Source organism: Theropithecus gelada, chromosome 9 (assembly GCF_003255815.1).
Source record: "Theropithecus gelada isolate Dixy chromosome 9, Tgel_1.0, whole genome shotgun sequence".
Taxonomy (NCBI): domain Eukaryota; kingdom Metazoa; phylum Chordata; class Mammalia; order Primates; family Cercopithecidae; genus Theropithecus; species Theropithecus gelada.
Genome location: NC_037677.1, coordinates 37,307,378 through 37,329,371, shown reverse-complemented (window position 1 = coordinate 37,329,371; position 21,994 = coordinate 37,307,378). Strand labels below are relative to the sequence as shown.

The following is a 21,994-nucleotide window of genomic DNA, read 5'->3' as shown; positions in this document are numbered from 1 at the left end:
ACACTCGAGGTGGTTCGTATATTTGACTGGTGGATTTCATAGTCGTTTTCCTGGGGTTACTTAGAATTTGAGAGTCCGTGAGAAGCATTAGGAAGAACATTACTGAGAAAAAAGGAGGGGCGGGAAGCCCCTAGACTTCTCCCCGAGGGTATCCCCGCTGCAGTCTTCCTTAGACGTTTGGATTCCCAAGTCCTCTTGTTTTGAGGCGTGATATAAATTCAGCCTCTCATACATTTAAAAATATCGGTTGAACACCTGCTATATTCTAGGCACTGAGGAGACGGCAGTGAGCAGACGAGAATGCCTGCTCTCCTGGAGCCACAGAAAATACAAGGAGCAAAGAAGGGAAAGGAACAGCACGTTAGAAGCTGCAGGTTAGGCAGGAACCAAGAGCCACAGGGGATGTGTGGGGTGGGGCGATGGCAGCTTGAGGTGACACTTGAATTCAGATCTGGAAAGAGCCATGGAACTGTCTGAATGTAGACTCTTCCGGTCAAAGGCGGCCACAAGGGCAAGTGCCTGATGTGGGAGCCTGCCTGGAATTTTTTTTTTTTTTTGAGACAGGGTCTCAATCCGTCACCAGGTCAGAGTGTAGTGGCATAATTATAGCTCACTGCAGCCTCAACTTCCTGGGTTCCAGCGATCCTCCTGCCTCAGCCTCCCGAGTAGCTGGTACTGCAGGTGTGCATCACCACACCTGGCTGATTTTTTTTTATTTTTGTAGAGATAGGATCTTGCCTTGTTGCCCAGGCTGGTCTCTAACTTTTGAGCTCAAGCGATCCTCCCACCTCAGCCTCCCAAAATGCTGGGATTATAGGTGTGAGCCACCACGCCTGGCCATGCCTAGCATTTTTGAGGCCCAGTGGCTTCCAGGAAGCCATGCAGCCAAAGGGGAGGAGTAAGGGGAGCTAAGATGAGAGAGAGATGGGGGGAGGGTGAGGACAAGGGGGGTGTGGGAGGGTAGGTTGACAAGGGCCTCATAGGCTGCAGTGAAGACTTTGGCTTTAGCTCTAAGAGAAATGGAGAACCTTGGAGGGTTTTGAGCAGAGGAATGACTTGGTCTGATTTGTGCTTTTAATGATCCCTGGGGTGACTGTGTTGGGAACAGAGGGTTGGGGTTCAAGGGCAGAAGTGGGGAGATCAGTTAGGCTCTTGCAGTGATCCAGCTGAGAGGTAATGGTGTTTAGAATTGGGAAGCAGCATGGAGGTGATGAGAAGTGATTGGATTCTGGATGTGTTGTGTTTTTTTGTTTTTTGAGACAGAGTCTCGCCCAGGCTGGAGTCCCAGCTACTAGGGAGGCTGAGGCAGGAGAATGGCATGAACCCGGGAGGTGGAGCTTGTAGTGAGCCGAGATCGTGCCACTGCACTCCAGCCTGGGCGACAGAGCGAGACCCCATCTCAAAAAAAAAAAAATAAAATAAAATAAAGTTAGGCAGTGGGGTGCAGTGGGCGTGATCTTGGCTCAATGCAATCTCTGCCTCCCGGATTCAAGTGATTCTCCTGCCTCAGCCTCCTGAGTAGCGGGGATTACAGGTGTGCACCACCACGCCCAGCTAATTTTTGTATTTTTTTAGTAGAGATGAGGTTTCACCATATTGGCCAGGAAGGTCTCGATCTCCTGACCTCGTGATCCGCCCGCCTCTGCCTCCCAAAGTGCTGGGATTACAGGCGGGAGCCACCGCACCCAGCTGGATTCCGGATGTGTTTTAAAGGTGGACCTGGTAGGAATTGCTGGTAGACTGGATGTGGGGTTTGAGATTCTCCCAGGACTTGAGGTTGGAAGAACAGTTCATTTGGTGGTTTTGTTCGGTTTCACCAAGAATTCTCGGAGCACCTGCTCTGTCTGCGCATTGTGGGTGCCCTTGTGTTGGGAGACTCTGGAAACAGTTTACAGCGGCAGGCTCACAGCCTTGGGCTTCTCAGCTCCCCCGGGGAGGGATTCTGAATTTGAAGATGAAATTCTCGGAGGGACTTCGAGGTACCTCCTCTTTTGTCACAGTAGGAAACGCCTGTGATAGGTTGGAAATGTTAGCAGAGGAAAGAGCTGCTTAATTCTGTGAAAGTGCTGTTTCGTGCCTTTAGAATTATCAATAGGAAGAGCTAAATCAGGCCGGGCGGGGTGGCTCACGCCTGTAATCCCAGCACTTTGGGAGGCTGAGGTGGGTGGATCACCTGAGGTCGGGAGTTCGAGACCAGCTTGACCAACATGGAGAAACCCCGTCTCTACTAATGATACAAAAATTAGCCGGGCGTGATGGCGCATGCCTGTAATCCCAGCTACTCGGGAGACTGAGGCACGAGACTCACTTGAAGCTGGGAGGCGGAGGTTGCGGTGAGCTGAGATTGCGCCATTGCACTCTAGTTTGAGCAATAAGAGCAAAACTCTGTCTCAAAAAAAAAGAAAAAAGAAAAAAAAAGAGCTAGATCACTTTGACAGGTGGGCCTTTAACCTCTAACTGTCCAAGTTGACTTGGGAATTCAAAGCCCAAACGCTTTCAGTGAGAAATATAATAAATGCGAGAACTCTTACTCCTTTTCTTTGACAGGATGTTTTATATTTTGTGTGTTTTTTTTTGTTGTTGTTGTTTTTTTTTTAAACAAGATCTTGCTATGTCTCCCAGGCTGGAGTGTAGTGATGTGATCGTAACTCACTGCAGCCTTGAATTTGTGGGCGCACGTGTTCCTCCCACCTCAGCCTCCTGAGTAGCTGCAACTATAGGCCCACACCACTATGCCCGACTAATTTTATTTTAATTTATTTTTATTTTTATTTTTATTTTGAGACAGAGTCTCACTCTGTCGCCCAGGCTGGAGTGCAGTGGCGCCATCTCGGCTCACTGCAAGCTCCACCTCCTGGGTTCACGCCATTCTCCTGCCTCAGCCTCCCTAGTAGCTGGGACTACAGGCGCCCACCACCACGCCCGGCTAATGTTTTGTATTTTTATTAGAGACGGGGTTTCACTGTGTTAGGCAGGATGATCTCGATCTGTCTGTCTCGGTCCTCCAAAGTGCTGGGATTACAGGCGTGAGCCACTGCGCCCGGCCTAATTTTATTTTTTGTAGAGATAGGGTTGCACCGTATTGCCCAGACTGGTCTCAAACTCCTGGGCTCAAGCGATCCACCCGCCTCAGTCTTCCTAAGTGCCGGGATTATAGGTGTGAGCCACCATGTCTGGCTTAGAAGTTTTTTTTAATTGAAAAAAGATAACAGGCTGGGTGCTGTAGCTCATGCCTGTAATACCCCAACATTTTGGGAGGCCAAGGTGGGCTGATCTTTTTTTTTTTTTTGTAGTTAGCTATTTAATGAGGTTCTTAAGACATTTAGAACACCAATTTGTGAGGATAAATTCCATTCGTCAGGGCAAACAGATCGCAGGTAGCCCTGAGGAACAGCTTTGATTTTTGGTAGAATTTGTGAGTCCACAGCTTTCTGATCAATCTTGCGCTGCTCTGTAATCTCGTATTTCTCTTTTTCTGTGTCGAAGATCTCAGCTTCCTGGTGTCTGCGCTTCCGCAGCTGCTGCTGCTTGAAGTAAGCGTCAGTAAGATGTTTTGGGATTTTGACATTGCTGATATCGATTTTGGTTGAGGTGGCAATGACAAATTTCTGATGTGTTCTTCGTAGAGGAACTCGATTGAGGACCAGAGGTCCAGTCACAAGTAAGCCTCTGTGGAATCCAGTGAGGATGATCAGAATGGTCCTGGTGGTAATGCTGGCTCGCAGTTTTCTCACGTGCTGACTGAAGGGTTTTTTGCCGTGGCTCAACAGCTTTCGAGGCACATCTTCAGTAGGATAATATCTAGGCATTTTGCGAAGTTTAACCACCCGGGTACCGCCGTTCTTGTCACCACCAACTGGTTTTGTAAGAGTTGCAAGAACCTTCTGCTTCGTTTTCTTTTCAACCTTGGATTTAGCGGCTGAGTACTTCCTCTTGTACATGGCCTTTCTGGAATACATGGCAGATCGGGAATACCTGCCAATTCCTCTGACAAGGACAGGGTTGCGGCTGCAATGGAGCTTCCCCTTCTTGGGCTTCTTAGCCTTGAGGTGACCCTTTTCCACCTTGCCACCAGCATCAGCCTTCTTGGCTTCGGGTTTCTTCTCTTTAGTATCTGGCTTCTCAACTTTTTCACCCGCCATCTTGCAAGATGGGAAAGAGGTGGGCTGATCATTTGAGGTCAGGATTTCAAGACCAGCCTGGCCAACATGGTGAAACCTTGTCTCTACTGAAAATACAGAAAATTAGCTGGGTGTGGTGCCGTGCACCTGTAGTCCCAGCTACTTGGGAGGCTGAGGCAGGAGAATTGCTTGAACTGGGAGGTGAAGATTTCAGTGAGCCGAGATTGCGCCACTGCACTCCAGCCTGGGTGACAGAGCGGACTCGGTCTCAAAAAAAAAAAAAAAAAAAAAGGAAAAAAGGTAAAGATAACAAACTTCAGTGTCCTTATTGATTAGTAACATAAGATCTGGGAAATGGGAGTTTGGGTAGAGTTTGTTCCCAGATAAGCTAATGATGACTGTGTCTCAAGTACAAATTTCTGGTTCAAACTTGGCCACTGAATGGACAGTAACTAGGTTTGGCTGGTGCCAGGTGGACATTTGTGTGCTCTCAGGGGAGGATTTTAGGGGTTAACTTGTGGAGTTTTTCTTTGGCTGGGTCTCTGTAAATCTCTTTAATCTTTCCTTTCCCTGAATAAATCTCCTTAAATCCCCTTCAATCTCTCTCCTCCTGCTTCTCCTCCTCCTCTTTCCTCTGGGAGGGCTTAGGCATTGGTCCAACAGAGAGTTGTCACATTACTGGTCAACTTGCCCACCGGCGGTATGTTTCCTTTTTTAAATTTTTTAATTTAAATTTTATTTATTTTTTTATTTTATTTTATTTTATTTTTTTGAGACAGAGTCTCGCTCTGTCGCCCAGGCTGGGGTGCAGTGGCCGGATCTCAGCTCACTGCAAGCTCCGCCTCCCGGGTTTATGCCATTCTCCTGCCTCAGCCTCCCAAGTAGCTGGGACTACAGGCGCCCGCCACCTCGCCCAGCTAGTGTTTTGTATTTTTTTAGTAGAGATGGGGTTTCACCGTGTTAGCCAGGATGGTCTCGATCTCCTGACCTCGCGATCCGCCCGTTTCGGCCGCCCAAAGTGCTGGGATTACAGGCTTGAGCCACCGTGCCTGGCCTAAATTTTATTTTTTGAGATGGAGTCTTGCTCTGTCATCCAGGCTGGAATGCAATGGCGCGATCTTGGCTCACTGCAACCTCCGCCTCCTGGGTTCAAGCGATTCTCCTGCCTCGGTCTCCCGAGTAGGTGGGACTACAGGTACATGCCACCATGCCTGGCTAATTTTTATATTTTTGGTAGAGATGATGTTTCAACATGTTGCCTAGGCTGGTCTAGATTTCCTGACGCCAAGTGATCTGCTCGCCTCAGCCTCACAAAGTGGTGGGATTACAGGCAGGAGCCACTCCGCTTGGCCATTATGTTTCTTTAATTAATGAAGAAACTGCTTATAGGCGGCCACCATGAAGCTGGTGCCTGAGTCAGCAGACCCAAGTTATTTTCCTGATGCAAGATGGTCAGTTCCGTGCTTATTTAGTTCAGGAGGGCACATGGACTCCGGGACAGATTCCAGCCTGATCTCGGTTCATGTTCTCTGTGCCCCTTTGACTTTCTGTGGTGAGGGAGATCTCTTTTTCTTTGGGGTAGTTTTTTATTAGCTCTCACTTGATTTTCTTTTCTTTTTCTTTTTGGTTTATTATTCAGTGTATTAATTATTCAGGCTCCAGTTACATCAAAGGTAACCTCCAAATACATGTCATAGGTCAAGTTCATTACGCCACAGACCAAAGTTCATTTTATATCTTCAGCTATCAGTTCTCCATGTCTTGTGCTGTTTTTCCAAATCTTTCAGCAGGACTTAGAAGTGGAGAGGATTCCAGCCTGGAGTGCTGGCTCACAACTGTAATCCCAGCACTTTGGGAGACTGAGGCAGAAGGATCACTTGAGGCTGCAGTGAGCTATGATGGTACCACTACACTCCAGCCTGGGTGACAGAGAGAGACCGTGTCCCCACAGAGAAAAAAAAGAAAAAAGAAATGGGGGACCAGGTGCAGTGGCTCATGCCTGTAATCATAGCACTTTGGGAGGCTGAGGTGGGTGGATCACCTGAGGTCAGGAGTTCGAGACCAGCCTGGCCAACATGGTAAAACCTCATCTCTACTAAAAACACAAAAATTAGCTGGCATGGTGTTGCATGCCTGTAATCCCAGCTACTCGGGAGGCTGAGGCATGAGAAATGCTTGAGGTTGCTGCGAGCTGAGATTGTGCCACTACACTCCAGCCTGGGCGACAGAGTGAGCTCTGTCTCAAAAAATAAAAGAAAAAAGAAATGGGGGATTCTGTCTCCTGGTTAACACTGAACCTTGAGAGCAAACCTTTCATTGGGTGTGTTTGCTGAGGCCAGGTAGGGGAGGCAATGGAACGTAATAGAAAGATGGTTCTGGTGCAGGCATTTATAGCTGAATGCCTCTGGATCGATTCCTTAATCTCTCTGAGTTTAAGAGATAGGAGTTGCTGCCTGGTGGGATTGTTGTAAGGATTCAGTGATGTATGTGACGTACCTGGCACATAACTGGGATTGAAGGTACAGTAACTATCATCAAGCTATAGTTACCTCCAGCAGCTGAGGTTGGCCTCCGTTGGACATTTGGGGCCGGTTCCGGTGGGGAAGAACACGTCAGTGTCTGTTGGAAATCGACTTTTGGAAGCTCTTGTTGCAAATAGGCAGGATGGTGCATATTTACCCTCCCCCAAAATTTATGGTTTCAGAAATCATAAACAATTCTTCAGTCAGCCAGGGAAGACCGATCCACAGTTGTTCTTCCCGGTACAGTGAGTAGCTAACAACGTACTCGGAGGTTACACGGATATGGGTGGAAATCCTGGGTCCACAGCTTTCTAGCTGTATGGCTTTGGGCCAATTATTTTACCATTCTGAGCCTCATGTCCTCATCTGTAAAACAGGATAACACTTGAACCTAATGTGAGGCTTGTGAAGATGAAATGAGGATGCACACGAACCACTGAGAGCCGTGTGTGGCACGTGGGTGTGTGCGCAGTCAATGCCTGCTCCCTGTCATTTGTCCCCGCTCCTCGGAGGCCATTTCCACAGATTTGGAAGGCCCGCTGAGCCATTCAACATTTGCTCCCAACAGGGGTGATTAGTTCATGTAATGCTAGCATTAAGCAAAAGACTCTGCCTGAAACGTCCTCTGGCCCAGCTCCGGTGCTGGAGTGACCTAGTTAGCTGTGTGTCCCAGGCTCAGCCCTCCCTCTGGGTAGCTTCTCAGCTTTTTTTTTTTTTTTTTTTCCCTCTGCACCTCTCCCTGAACCCTTAGCTGGTTTTTAAAAACTCTGTCCCTCTCTCCATCAGCCTGGGGAAGAGTCGCTTCTCACTGCACGGAGGTCTGCAGGCAGCCCGTGGGTTCTCTTTGATTCAACATACTTTTCTTTTTGGAAAATTGCTTCAGTCTTTCTGCTTTGTTTCTTATTGAAACTCCTGTTTTGATTTGATGACTCAAGGAACTTCCTTACGGTGTCTAACCATCATGGAGTTTCGTAGTTTAAAACCTATAGGTACTGAATTTATTTTAATGCTAGAGTATTTAAAAATGGCAGCATACATGTGTATATACCGCATATTCTTTTGGGGGATTTTTGCGTGGGAGGTGGGAGAAGATCTCAAAAGCTTTAAATGTCCCAGGTCACAGGATGTTAGTGTAACACTTGGGGGGCTAATTTCCAAATCAACCATGATTTCTCCTCTTGACCTGTCCATTTTAGTCCCTGTGGCAGCCAGACAATGTCCGGGATCTTGATTTATTGGTGCCTCTATCACAGGCTGAGCAGAGGAAGAGAAAGCTCCTCCAACTGAAAGTAGTCAATATTAGTTGTTGAGAGGACCTTTCTCTGTCTTTCATGACCACAACACAGATCACTGAAATTGGTTTTACAATAAATTGGATTTGGTGCCGTAAATGGAATCCTAAAGGTATTGTGTTAAATAAAACCTCAGACAGTTTCTGTTGTTCAAGTGGCAGTCTTGCCTGCCTCCCCACACAACACTGTCCCTTCGTACAAGGCCCAAAGTGTTGTGAAAAAGAAAAACCCTAAACCTTTGTAGCTTTGGAAAATTTGTGGATGGAGAGAAGAGAAGCTGTACGAAGCCAGGAGGTATCGGAGTGACCAGCCAGCCAGCGTCCCCTGCCCCCAAATGTCCTCCCATTTATGGGCTAATACTTCCTTAACCTTGAAAAAAGACTGCTTCAGATTTGCCTTAAAACTTGAGAAGATATAAATACTTTGAAATAGGTTGAGAGGCTGCCAATCATTTACTATGTAAGTGATTTTAAGGAAAGAACTTTTTCTCAGTACTTGATTAGCATTTGAATGGGAGGCAGAAGGAAGAAGTAATTTCGTTCCTGGAGGCTCAAATGGGTCGCAAACTGGGGAGTTGAGGGCTGAGTGAGGCAAGGTGGGAATGATGCACTGGGGCTTTGGGGAAAAGGACCCACAAGCCAGCCTACATCAACTGTTGCCAAATTGGGTCCTAAACTGTCCTGGGCTCTGGAAAGGGAGGCTGCTGTGTGGCTGCCTCTCCCATCTTCCTTTCTTCCAGGGCCGGGCCGGGACTGCAGATACCGTCACAGCTCTCCGTGGATGCCAGGGCTTCTTTAGGTGGGAATAGGATCCAGGTCACCATGAAAAATTCCACTTCTGTAAGAAAATACGCCTCAAAACAACAACAACAACAACAACAACAACAACAAGCTTTCAGTGATCTCTGGGAACAGATTTTGTGTATAAGTTGGGGACAGCCTGTATTTGGCAATAACGTACAAGAATTATGCTCCTTGGATGTTTTGGGTGTGTGTTAGCATGGTCAGCAAAAATGGAGTTTGAGGCTCTAGTCATGATGAACAGACAGTGTTGGCTTTCTGTGGCCCTTTCAGCTTATTTGACAAATGGATATAAATTCGATATAATAACAGAACTTCCTATTTGACAGGTTTTTTTTTTTTTTTTGAGATGGAGTCTTGCTCTGTCGCCCAGGCAGGAGTGCAGTGGTGTGATCTCAGCTCACTGCAATCTCCGCCTCCCGGGTTCAAGCTACTCTTGTGCCTCAGCCTCCCGAGTATATGGGATTACAGGCATGCACCACCACACCCAGCTAATTTTTATACTTTTAGTAGAGACGGGGTTTCACCATGTTGGCCAGGCTGGTCTTGATCTCCTGACCTCAAATGACCCACCCGCCTCGGCCTCCCAAAGTGCTGGGATTACAGGCGTGAGCCACCGCGCCTAGCCTATTTGACTGTTTTTTAAAAATTGTGGTTAAACACCTCCTTCAGCCATTGAATATAGCTGACTGATATTACCTAAGTGTGGGGTTCCATCTCCTGACTTTGGAGCCCCCCTCCCTCTGTCTCTGTACAGGGAAGCTGCTTCTTTCTTTCTTCCCCCTTCTTTCTTGCCTATTAAACTTTCGGCTCCTTAAAACAAAAAACAAAACAAAAAACAAATTGTGGTTAAAAAATACATAGTATAAAACTTGCCATCGTAACCATTTTGAAGTGTGCGGTTCTGTGGCGTTAGTACATTACAGCATTGACCAACCATTGCCACCGTCTATCTCCAGAACCCTTTCATCTTCCCACATTGAACCTCTACTCCACCTATGAAATACTAACTCCCCATTCCCTCCTCCCTGACCCTCGATACACACCTTTCCACCATCTGTCTCCGTGAATTTGGCTACTTTAGGTACCACATAGAAGTAGAACCATGTGATACAGTTATCCCTTGGTATTTCCTGGGGACTGTTTGCAGAATCACCCTGCCGCGGATAACAAAATTTTACGGTGCTCTAGTGTCTGATATAAAATGGTGTAGTATTTGCATATACATTTTGCACATCCTCCCATGTACTTTTTGTTTTTTGTTTTTTTGTTTGAGATGGAGTCTTGCTCTCTCTCCCAGGCTGGAGTGCAGTGGCGCCATCTCGGCTCACTGCAAGCTCTGCCTCCCGGGTTCACGCCATTCTCCTGCCTCAGCCTCCCAAGTAACTAGGACTACAGGCGCCCGCCACCACGCGCAGCTAATTTTTTGTATTTTTAGTAGAGACAGGGTTACACTGTATTAGCCAGGATGGTCTCAAATCTTTTGACCTCATGATTCACCCACCTCGGCCTCCCAAATTGCTGTGATTACAGGCGTGAGCCACCTCGCGCCCAGCCTTTTTTTTTTTTTTTTGAGATAGAGTCTCACTCTGTCACTGAGGCTAGAGTGCAGTGGTGTGATTTTGGCTCACTGCAGCCTCGTCCTTGTGGGTACAGGCAATTCCCCTGTCTCAGCCTCCCAAGTAGCTGGGACTTCAGGCGCACGCCAGCACATCCAGCTAATTTTTATATTTTTAGTGAAGATGGTTTCACCTTTTTGGTCAGGCTGGTTTCAAACTGTTGACCTCATGTGATCCACCAACCTCGGCCTCCCAAAGTGCCAGGATTACAGGCGTGAACCGCTGCGCCTGGCCTTTTGTTTTGTTTTGTTTTTGAGATGGAGTCTTGCTCTGTTGCCCTGGCTGGAGTGCAGTGGTACAATCTCGGCTCACTGCAACCTCCGCCTCCCAGGTTTCAGCATTTCTCCTGCCTCAACCTTCCAAGCAGCTGGGATTACAGGTGCCCACCACCATACCCGGCTAATTTTTGTGTTTTTAGTACAGATGGGGTTTCACCACATTGGCCAGGCTGGTCTCGAACTCCTGGCCTCTGGTGATCTTCCCTCCTTGGCCTCCTCTCTCATGTACTTTAGGTCATCTCTAGATTACTTGTAATACCCAATACAATGTAAATATTATGTAAATAGTTATACTGTATTCTTTAGAGGATACTGACAAAAAAAGGCTATATATATTCAGTTCAGACACAGTTTTTGTTTCCTAAGTTTTTTTTTTTTTTAAGACAGAGTCTCGTTCTGTCGCCCAGGCTGGAGTGCAGTGGCATGATCTTGGCTCACTGCAGCCTCCACCTCCCAGGTTCAAGTGATCCTCCTGCCTCAGCCTCCCCAGTAGCTGGTATCACGGGTGTGCACTACCATACCCGGCTAATTTTTGTTTATCCATTCGTGTGTTAATGGACACAGGTAGCTTCCACCTCTTGGCTGTAGTGAATTGTTCTGCTGTGAACATTGGTGCACAAATGTCTGAGCCCGTGCCTCCAGTTCTTTTGGGTATATAGCCGGAAGTGGAATTGCTGGATTGGACGGTCATTCTGTGTTTCATTTTTTGAGGAACCGCCATGCTGTTTTCCACAGCTGCTTGGTGTTTTACAGTTTGCAGTGTGGTTTTTGCATCCATGATTCCTTCTGACTGAGTGAGTGAGCAGCAATTACTGACCTCATTTAACAGACAAGGACATGGAGGGTCAGAGAGGTTAAATGTCTCTGGTGAAGAGGTTGCTAAGAGGCACGTGGAAAGTTAGGAGTCTCCTGACTCCAGTGCCCATTTTTTATTTTTTTGAGGTGGAGACTCACTCTCTTGCCCAGGCTGGAGTGCAGTGGCACAATCTCGGCTCACAGCAACCTCCACCTTCTGGGTTCAAACGATTCTCCTGCCTCAGTCCCCCGAGTAGCTTGGATTACAGGCGCACACCACCACACCTGGCTAATTTTTTGTGTTTTTAGTAGAGATGGGGTTTCATTATGTTGGCCAGGCTGGTCTTGAACTTCTGACTTCAGGTGATCCACCCACCTTGGCCTCCCAAAGTGCTGGGATTACAGGCCTGAGCCGCCACGCCTGGCCATCATTCTCTTTTTATCAGGCTGCTAAGAAGCTGGTTAGTGGAGCTGATGGGATAGAGAAGTACTGACTGATATATAAAAAAAAGCAAAACCTCGCCCTCTGTGCGAGCACGTGTTATGGTTTGGGAAGAGAAGGAGGCCATTGGAGTCAGTTGTGTGCTGATAACTGGCCTTGGTGCGACGGCTGTTCTGATTTGTAGCACTTGCTGATTTCTATGGTGTGAATACTCCCACCCGGTCCGATTCCAAGCTCCCCATGGTTTAACAACCTACTTGCAAAATTCCTGATTTAAGCTAGGAGTCGCTGGAAGGTGGCTGCGGCATACCCCTGAAGGAAGCAGAGGTCAGGAGGTGTGAGTTTGAGTCCCAGCTCTGCCATTTAAGAACTATGGAATCTTGGTTTTATCCTGAGTCTTTTTTTTTTTTTTTTTTTGAGGCGGAGTCTCACTGTCACCCAGTTTGGAGTTCAGTGGTGTGATCTTGACTCTCTGCAAACTCCGCCTCCCAGGTTCAAGCGATTCTCCTGCTTCAGCCTCCTGAGTAGCTGGGACTACAGGTATACACCACCACGCCCGGCTAATTTTGTATGCTCAATAGAGACGGGGTTTCACCATGTTGGCCGGGCTGGTCGTGGATTCCTGACCTCAAATGATCCACCCACCTCAGCCTCCCAAAGTTCTGAGATTACAGATATGAGCCACCGAGCCGGCCTATCCTCTCTGTGTCCTGATGACCTTGTTTGTCAAATGGGAATAATAATACCTGCTTACGTTATAGACTTTATAGATCCCAAATGAGAGAAAGAATGTGTGATGCTTGGTATATATTATAGTAAAGGCCTAACATTAATACATACAGGAGGAATTATGATGTTACACAGATTATAGCTTTTTTTTTTTTTTTTGAGACAGGTCTCGCTCTGTCGCCCAGGCTGGAGTGTGGTGGCGCAATCTCTGCTCACTGCAAGCTCTGCCTCCCGAGTTCACACCATTCTCCTGCCTCAGCCTCCTGAGTAGCTGGGACTACAGGTACCCGCCACCACGCCCGGCTAATTTTTTGTATTTTTAGTAGAGATGGGGTTTCACTGTGTTAGCCAGGATGGTCTTGATCTCCTGATCTTGTGATCTGCCCGCTTCGGCCTCCCAAAGTGCTGGGATTACAGGCGTGAGCCACTGCGCCTGGCCTAAAGATTATAGCTTTAAAAATGTTTCCTTCTCGGCTGCCTGGGATGTCTCACGCCTGTAATCCCAGCACTTTGGGAGGCTGAGGTGGGCCGATCCCTTGAAGTCAGGAGTTCGAGACCAGTCTGGCCAACATGGTGAAACCCTGCCTCTACTAAAAAATACAAAAAAATTAGCCAGGCATGGTGGCACACACCTGTAATCCCAGCTACTTAGGAGGCTGAAGTGGGAGAATCGCTGGAACCCGGGAGCCGGAGGTTACAGTGAGCAGAGATCGCACCCCTGTACTCCAGTCTGGGTGACAGAATGAGACTCTGTCTCAAAAAAAAAAAAAAAATGTTTCCTTCTCTCAGCATCAGTGTCACATTCACCTCTTGAAACCTAGCTGGTGTCTTTTGGGCAGGCTTCCTGTAGAAGCTGGGTCATACGTTGATCTTGAATCTGAAAGTTATCAACACAAACCTCAAAGTTTCATAGTTTATTTTCTCTGGCACTATTTCAATGTTGTTGTATTATTTTCATTTTCGGTTTTTAAGTGATTGGTACTGTAAGAAAAACTTAAAATTAGAACAGCAACATGTCATCCTTGTAGAGAATTTGAAAAATATGGAAGAATATAAAGGAGACAGTAAGAATCAGTTGTTGGGCCGGGCGCAGTGGCTCATGCCTGTAATCCTGGCACTTTGGCAGACCAAGGTGAGTGGATCACTTGAGGACAGGAGTTTGAGACGAGCCTGGCCAACATAGTGAAACCCCATGTCTACTAAAAATTAAAAAAAAATTAGCCAGGCCTGGTAGCGCATGCCTGCAATCCTGGCTACTTGGGAGGTTGAGGCAGGAGAATCGCTTGAACCCGGGAGGTGGGGGTTATAGTGAGCTGAGATTACTCACTGCCCTCCAGCCTGGGTGACAGAGTGAGACTCTGTCTTAAAAAAAAAAAAAAAAAAANCGGTGGCTCACGCCTGTAATCCCAGCACTTTGGGAGGCTGAGGTGGGCGGATCCCAAGTTCAGGAGGTCGAGACCTTCCTGGTTAACACGGTGAAACCCCGTCTCTACTAAAAATACAAAAAAATTAGCCAGGCGAGGTGGCGGGCGCCTGTAGTCCCAGCTACTCGGGAGGCTGAGGCAGGAGAATGGTGTGAACCCGGGAGGCGGAGCTTGCAGTTAGCTGAGATTGCGCCACTGCATTCCAGCCTGGGCGACAGAGGGAGACTCCGTCACAAAAAAAAAAAAAAAAAAAGAGTCAGTCATTGGCTGGATGATTGGCAGTCAGTCATTCTGCGGGGTGGGTGGCAGATCTAGGGAGAGACCCCAGAGATGAGTGGTGAGGCTGGACCTGTGGAGGTGGGGCTGTGGTTCTGTACTCACTGGAGGTATTTCAGTGTTTTACCAGGTGGTGTGCCTGAATCACTGTGCATTGGCTGTGGATATAGGGGTGGCTTTATCCCCTATAAGATACAGTCTTTGTGAGCACAGTACGTGTCAGACTTGAAGTGTGTCAGTACTTTGTGTAGCTGGGCAGTGATGGAGGTGGTGATGGCCTTGCTTGGCTTATTCTCATGGTCACTGTCTCTATCCTCATGACCACTTCTAAACACATCCCCAGAATCAGCAGCGGGACAGATCCTGTTGCCAAGATGAGACCCGACTCCACAGACTTCCAGAGAGCTAATTATACTTGTGAGAAAAAGGAGATAAAAAATATTCATATCCAAGTGTGGCTGACTCTCCCTGCTTAGGGTAAGACACAGGAAGCCAGCTTCTCAGTTGCTTCGTGACACAAACACTGTTACACGTACAGTCCTGCTTTCTGCTCAGCTGCAGATGCCCTAAACCTTGAAGCCAACCCCTCTTTAGAACACAGTCTTTGGAAGTTCTTGAGGTTAGATCAGTGGTCCTCAACCTTTTTGGCAGCAGGGATCAGTTTCGTGGAAGAAGTTTTTCCATGGACCAGGGGCAGGGGGATGGTTTCAGGATGATTCAAGCGTATTACATTTATTGTGCATTTTATTCCTATTATTATTACATTGTAATATGTAATGAAACAATTCTACAACTCACCATAATATAGGATCAGTGGGAGCCTGAGCTTGTTTTCCTGCAACTAGACGGTCCCGCCTGGGGGTAATGGGAGACAGTGACGGCTCATCAGGTGTTAGATTCTCATGAGGAGCATGCAGTCTAGATCCCTGGCACGCACAGTTCACAACAGGGCTTGTGTTCTGATGAGAGTCTAATGCCACTGCTGACTGAATGGGAGGTGGAGCTCAGGCGGCAATGCAAGTAATGGTGGCATCTGTAAGTACTGATGAAGCTTTGCTTGGTTGCCGGCTGCTCACCTCCTGTTTTGCTGCCCAGTTCCTAACAGGCCACCGACTGGTACTGGTCCCATGGCCTGGGGGCTGTGGACCCCTAGCTTAGAAGGTGAGGTCTTGGGGGCTGGGAGCGGTGGCTCATGCCTATAATCCTAGCACTTTGGGAGGCCAAGGTGGGTGGATCACTTGAGGTCAAAAGTTCGAGACCAGCCTGGCCAACATGGTGAAACCCCGTCTTTACTAAAAATACAAAAATTAGCCAGGCATGGTGGCAGGGTCTGTAATCCCAGCTACTCGGGAGGCTGAGGCAGGAGAATCGCTTGAACCCAGGAGGCGGAGGTTGCAATGAGCTGAGATCTCACCACTGCACTCCAGCCTGGGGCAACAGAGCTAGACGGTCTCAGAAAAAAAACAAAAAGAGGGTGAGGTCTTTGTAACTGAGATGATCAGCTAGATTAGCTCTCTCATTTTACGGGCTGTGAAACAGGTGCATTGAGATGATGTGACCTGCCCGGGTCCTACAGTTAATCTCCAACACCCCCAGGCCTTGGGCTTTGGCCAAGTCATCTTCCTGTTGTGTTATCTATAAGGATGTGAACTGTGACCAGTAGGAAGTGTCATGACAGGGCACCAGTGTAGTGGTGGTTACCAGGGGGAAGACATGGTCTGTGCCGGAGGTTGGGCGGCCTCAGTCATGATCTCTCCATTGCTTTGTCACTCGCTTTGTGGGTGTGAAAGGAGCTTTTGAAGATGTGTCTGGCTCCTGGGGAGTTGGGAGCTGTGGGCAGTTGGTGCCCCTGCCCCTCTGCTTGCCTTCCCCCTGCCTGCTGGGGATCCAGGCCACGTCTCCCTAAGTAGGTGACAGGGAACCAATTCAGGGAGTGGAGAGCAGAGAACAGGCGCCTCTGATCGCCACAGGGTCTCCCTGCAAAGACCTGATTTAAGATTAGCCTGTGCTACGGCCGCCTACAGGCTTTCCCAGGCCCCAGCAGAGCAGGCCTCACACACGGGCAGCGCCTTGCTCAGGCGGGACACCTTTGTGTTTAGTAAATGTTTGTGTCTGGGCATGGTGGCTCACACTTACAATCCGAGCTACCTGGGAAGCCAAGGCAGGACGATCACTTGAGGTCAGGAGTTTGAGACCAGCCTGGCCAACATGGTGAAACCCTGTCTGTACTGAAAATACAAAAATTAGTCAGGTATGGTCACAGATGCCTGTAATCCCAGCTACTCAGAGGCTGAGGCAGGAGAATTGCCTGAGCTCGGGAGGCAGAGGTTGCAGTGAGATCACACCACTGCACTCCAGCCTGGGCAACAGAGCAAGACTGTCTCAAAAAATAAATAAATAAATAAAATAAAAAATAAATAAGTAAAATAAAATAAAATGTTTGTTGTCCGGGCACAGTGGCTCATGCCTGTACTCCCAGTTACTTGGGAGGCTGAAGCAGGAGGTTCACTGGAGGCCAGGAGTTCTAGGCTCCTAAGAGATGGCACAGTTCCAGGCTATAGTGAGCTGTGATGGCACTGTTGTACTCTAGCCTGGGTCAAACAGCAAGACCCTATTTAAAAAAAAAGTTTGTTGGGTAAATGAACGGATAAGTGGAAGAAAAGGAGCATAGGCTTTGATTAGATTCATGAAGTTCAAATCCTAACTATGTCATTCAGGACCCATGAAGCCTTGGGCGAGTTACATCATCTTTCTGAGTTTCTCTTCTCTCATATTTAAGTGGGGGTAACAGTACCTACCTTTCCAGCTTGTTGTGAGGTTTTGTTGCAATAATAAGAATAATAATAAGGATTGTAGGCCGGGCACAGTGGTTCGCGCCTGTAATCCTAGCACTTTGGGAGGCCCAGATCACTCCACTGCACTCCAGCCTGGGTGGCAGAGTAAGACCCTGCCTCAAAACAAACAGACAGACAAACAAACAAACAAAGATTGTAACACGTGCTGCGTATTACAGGTGCTAAATGAAAGGGCATTGACTTTATTTATTTATTTATTTTTGGAGACTGAGTCTCACTCTGTCTCCCAGGCTGGAGTGCAGTGGCGTGATTTCAGCTCACTGCAACCTCTGCCTCCTGGGTTCAAGCGATTCTCCTGCCTCAGCCTCCTGAGTAGCTGGGACTACAGGCGCACACCACCACACCTGGCTAATTTTTTGTAGTTTGGTAGAGACGGGGTTTCACCATGTTGGCCAGAATGATCTCAATCTCCTGACCTCGTGATCTGCCTGCCTCTATCTCCCGAAGTGCTGGATTGTAGGCATGAACCACCGCGCCCGGCTGACTTTAATTATTTAAGCAGATAGGTGTTACACCCCATCAAGTGATTGACGTCAGTAAAAAGACCTTTCTGTGATGCCTTCAGGAATACCATTACAGATTTGTTCCTTTGGCCTACAGCATTTTCTGAAGTATAAAATATTAGACACTACTAGCCATGTATAGATCATTGTAAAGGAATTTATCTTTTGTAAGAATGAGTTGGGAGAAAGAGATGGGAGAGAGATCTGGAAATCACAAAGGGTTGGACTAGAATTAAAGGGTAGTGGCCATGTTGATTGTGCCAAAGAGGACGTCAGAGGCTAGTAAAGTCAGCCGGAGTCATAGCATTCATTCATTCGTTCATTTGTTCATTGATTCACAGTTTTGAAGGCTTACTATGTGAGAAATGCCGAGAGACTAGTGTGTTCTGTCTCTGATTCTTTTCTTTTTTTTTTTTGAGACTAGGTCTCGCTCTGTCACCCAGGCTGGAGTTCAGTGGTGTGATGGTAGCTCACTGCAGCCTCGACTTCCTGGGTGATCAAGTGATCCTCCCGCCTCAGCCTCCCTAGTAGCTAACTTTTGTATTTTTAGTAGAGATGGGGTTTCACCATGTTGACCAGGCTGGTCTCAAACTCCTGACCTCATGTGATCCGAACCTCCTCAGCTTTTTAAAGTGCTGGGATTACAGGTGTCAGCCACCGCACTCAGCCAGGATTTTGGACAATTGAGAGACAGATTACCGGTTTTGTTATTGCAACAAAACCTCACAACAAGCTGGAAAGGTAGGTACTATTACCCCCACTTAAATATGAGAGACGAGAAACTCAGAAAGATGATGTAACTCGCCCAAGGCTTCATAGGTCCTGAATGACACAGTTAGGATTTGAACTTTAAAAAAAAAACCATCAGATATGATGGGTTGAGTCTACTCCATGCCAGGCACTAAGAAAGTGTTGGTAAACAAAATATGGTTCTTGTTCTGAGGGAACTTTTTGGGGAGACAGAAAGTAATTACAGTTCAGTGTGACTGTGTGTTGGTAGGAAGGTGCACATATGAAGCTGACAAGAGGGTCACCTCATCAGGACGGGGGCTCAGGGACAGTGAGCTGGGCTGTTGCCTACGAAAGTTCCAGAAGTCGGAAATTACATAGCACTTCTCAGTGAGTATATGATGAGTTGCTGTGTGTCAAAGAGGACGCTGGCTTCTGTAAGATAAAGGAATATATAGTTTTAATAATATATTTAAATAGCGTTATGTTGACCAGGCGTGGCGGCTCACGCCTGTAATCCCAGCACTTTGAGAGGCCTAGGCGGGTAGATCACTTGGGGTCAAGGAGGTCAAGACCAGCCTGGCCAACATGGTGGAACCCCATCTCTACTACACATACAAAAATAAGCTGAGCATGGTGGGGCATGCCTGTAATCCCAGCTACTTGGGAGGCTGAGGCAGGGGAATTGCTTGAATCCAGGAGGCAGAGGTTGCGGTGAGCTGAGATCACGTCTCTGCACTCCAGTCTGAGTAACAGAGTGAGACTGCGTCTTAAAAAAAAGCATGACGTTATAAATATATTAAACATTAAATTATTTTATTATTATTATTATTTAATAATAATGGCAAATATTTACTGAGCATTTATCAGGTGTTACATCTTGTGGCAAGTACAGTATAGTGAGCTGCCACCTGTGACATCGGCAGTGATGCATGGACTGCGTGTATGACAGCGGGGCCCTGGGGTGATGATAATGGAGCTGAAACCTTCCTGTTGCCTCGTTGTCACTGTCATGATGTTGTGGTGCCATGCATTACTCACATGTTTGTGGTGATGCTGGAGTCAACAAACCTGTTGCACTGCCAGTCGCACAAAAGTCCAGCACATACAATTATGTGCAGTATCTAATACTTGATAATTATAATAAACAACTATGTTACTGGCTGCCAGTCACACAAAAGTCCAGCACATACAATTATGTGCAGTACCTAATACTTGATAGTTATAATAAACAACTATGTTACTAGTTTATGTATTCGCTATGCTGTGCTTTTTATTGTTATTTTAGAGTATACTCCTTCTACTTATTAAAAAAAAAAAAGTCAGTGGTAGAACAGCCTCAGGCAGGTCCTCCAGGAGGTATCCAGAAAGCATTATTATCATCGGAGATGACAGCTCCATGCCTGATACTGTGCCTGAAGACCTTCAGTGGGACAAGATATCTCTGGAGGCGGAAGACAGTGGTGGTGATGATCCTGATCCTGCTTCGAACTAGGCTAATGTGTGTGTTTGTGTTCTTTGTTTTCTTTTTTTGAGCTGGAGTCTCACTCTGTTGCCCAGGTTAGAGTGCAGTGGCGTGATCTTGGCTCACTGCAACCTTCGCCTCCCCAGGTTCAAGCGATTCTCCTGCCTCAGCCTCCTGAGTAGCTGGGATTGCAGGCATGTGCCACCATGCCCTGCTAATTTTTGCATTTTAGTAGAAACGGGGTTTCACCATGTTAGCCAGGCTAGTCTCGAACTCCTGACCTCAGGTGATCCACCCACCTTGGACTTGTGTTTTAATTTGTTTTTTTTGAGACAGAGTTTTGCTCTTGTTGCCCAGGCTGGAGTGCAATGGGGCTATCTCGGCTCACCACAAGCTCTGCCTCCTGGGTTCAAGCGATTGTCCTGCTTCAACCTCCTGAGTAGCTGGGATTACAGGCATACCCGGCTCATTTTGTATTTTTAGTAGAGACAGGGTTTCTCCATGTTGGTCAGGCTGGTCTCAAACTCCCGACCTCAGGTGATCCGCCCGCCTCGGCCTCCCAAAGTGCTGGAGTTACAGGCGTGAGCCGCCAAGCCCGGCCGTGTTTTAATTTTTAACAAAATTAAAAAGTTAAAAGAATAGGAAAAAGCTTATAGAATAAGGATGTAAAGAAGATTTTTTTTTTTGCAGCTATATAATGTGTGTGTTTTAAGCTGTTATTACAAGAGTCAAAAAATTAAAAACTTAAATTACAGTAAGTTAACAATTTATCATTGATGAAAAAAATTGAAAAAATAACTTTAGTATAGCCTAAGTGTACAATATTTATAAAGTCTACAGTAGTGTAAAGTAATGCCCTAGGCCTTCTCATTCACTCATCACTCACTCAGTCACTCACCCAGGGTGACTTCTAGACCCGGAAGCTGCATTCATGACAAGTGCCCTATACAGGTTCACCATTTAAAAAATCTTTTTTGGCTGGGCGTGGTGGCTCAAGACTGTAATCCCAGCACTTTGGGAGGCCGAGGTGGGTGGATCATGAGGTCAGGAGTTCAAGACCAACCTGGCCAAGATGGTGAAACCCTGTCTCTACTAAAAATACAAAAATTAGCTGGGTGTGGTGGTCAAGTGATTCTCCTGCCTCACTTGATCTCCTGGGATTACAGGCATGCGCCACCATGCCTGGCTAATTTTTGTATTTTTAGCAGAGATGGGGCTTCACCATGTTAGCCAGACTGGTCTCGAACTCCTCACCTCAGGTGATCCGCCAGCCTTGGCCTCCCAAACTGTTGGGATTACAGGTGTGAGCCACCGTGGCCCTGCCTAGAAAATCTTTTACATTGTATTTTTACTGCACCTTTTCAGTGTCTTGTGTCTTGTTATGTTTAGATATACAACTACTTACTGTCGTGTTATAGTTGCCTGTTGTATCCAGTGACATCACATGCTGTACAGGTTGGCAGTCTAGGAGCAGTAGCTATATCATCCAGCCTAGGTGTGTAGTAGGCCATACCTAGGTTTGTGTAAATGCACACTCTGATGTTCGCACAATGACAAAATCTCCTAAAAGATGCATTTCTCAGAAGATATCCGAGACCGTTAAGTGATACGTGGCTGTATGTCACGTGAATTTTCACACTAAATCTGCACAGCCATTCAGTAAAATAGATACTCTTGTCACTACCATTTTAGAGGTGAGGAAACCGAGGCCCAGAGAGGTTAAGTAACTTGGCCAAGGTCACAAAGACCGATCTGTCTTGAAGAATTGGGATTTGAACCTCAGTAAAGGTACCTGTCTGGGGCCAAAGCCAGTGCTCCCAGCCATTGGTTTTCCTTGCCCTGGTTGGTCAGTTTTGCCCCCTGAGCTCTTAACAGAGAAAATGTGACAGGGACACATGTCCCCACCGTGTCGAGCAGCAGGTGGTAAGGTGATGTCAGTGTGGTATGAAGTGTTTCGGGGGTTCCTAGGGAATGGGAGTAATTTTTATTTTTATTAATCGAGTAGCTGAGAGTACAGGCACATGCCACCACGCTCGGCTAATTTTTTTGTATTTTGAGTAGAGACGGGGTCTCACTGTCTTTCCCAGCTGGTTTTGAACTACTGGGCTCAAGCGATGCACTTGCCCTGGCCTCCCAAAGTGCTG

The 21,994-nt window shown here is 47.1% G+C and overlaps 1 protein-coding gene and 1 pseudogene across 3 annotated transcripts in view; one reads left to right on the top strand and one right to left on the bottom strand.

Moving 5' to 3' along the window:
• CAMK1D (calcium/calmodulin dependent protein kinase ID) overlaps positions 1 to 21,994 on the top strand; it is a 490,031-nt gene that overhangs the window by 5,962 nt on the left and 462,075 nt on the right. The window lies entirely within an intron of this gene.
• Positions 3,300 to 4,155, bottom strand: LOC112631770 (annotated as a pseudogene). Its single transcript, XR_003121190.1, has one exon. The product of XR_003121190.1 is annotated as a 60S ribosomal protein L6 pseudogene (transcript).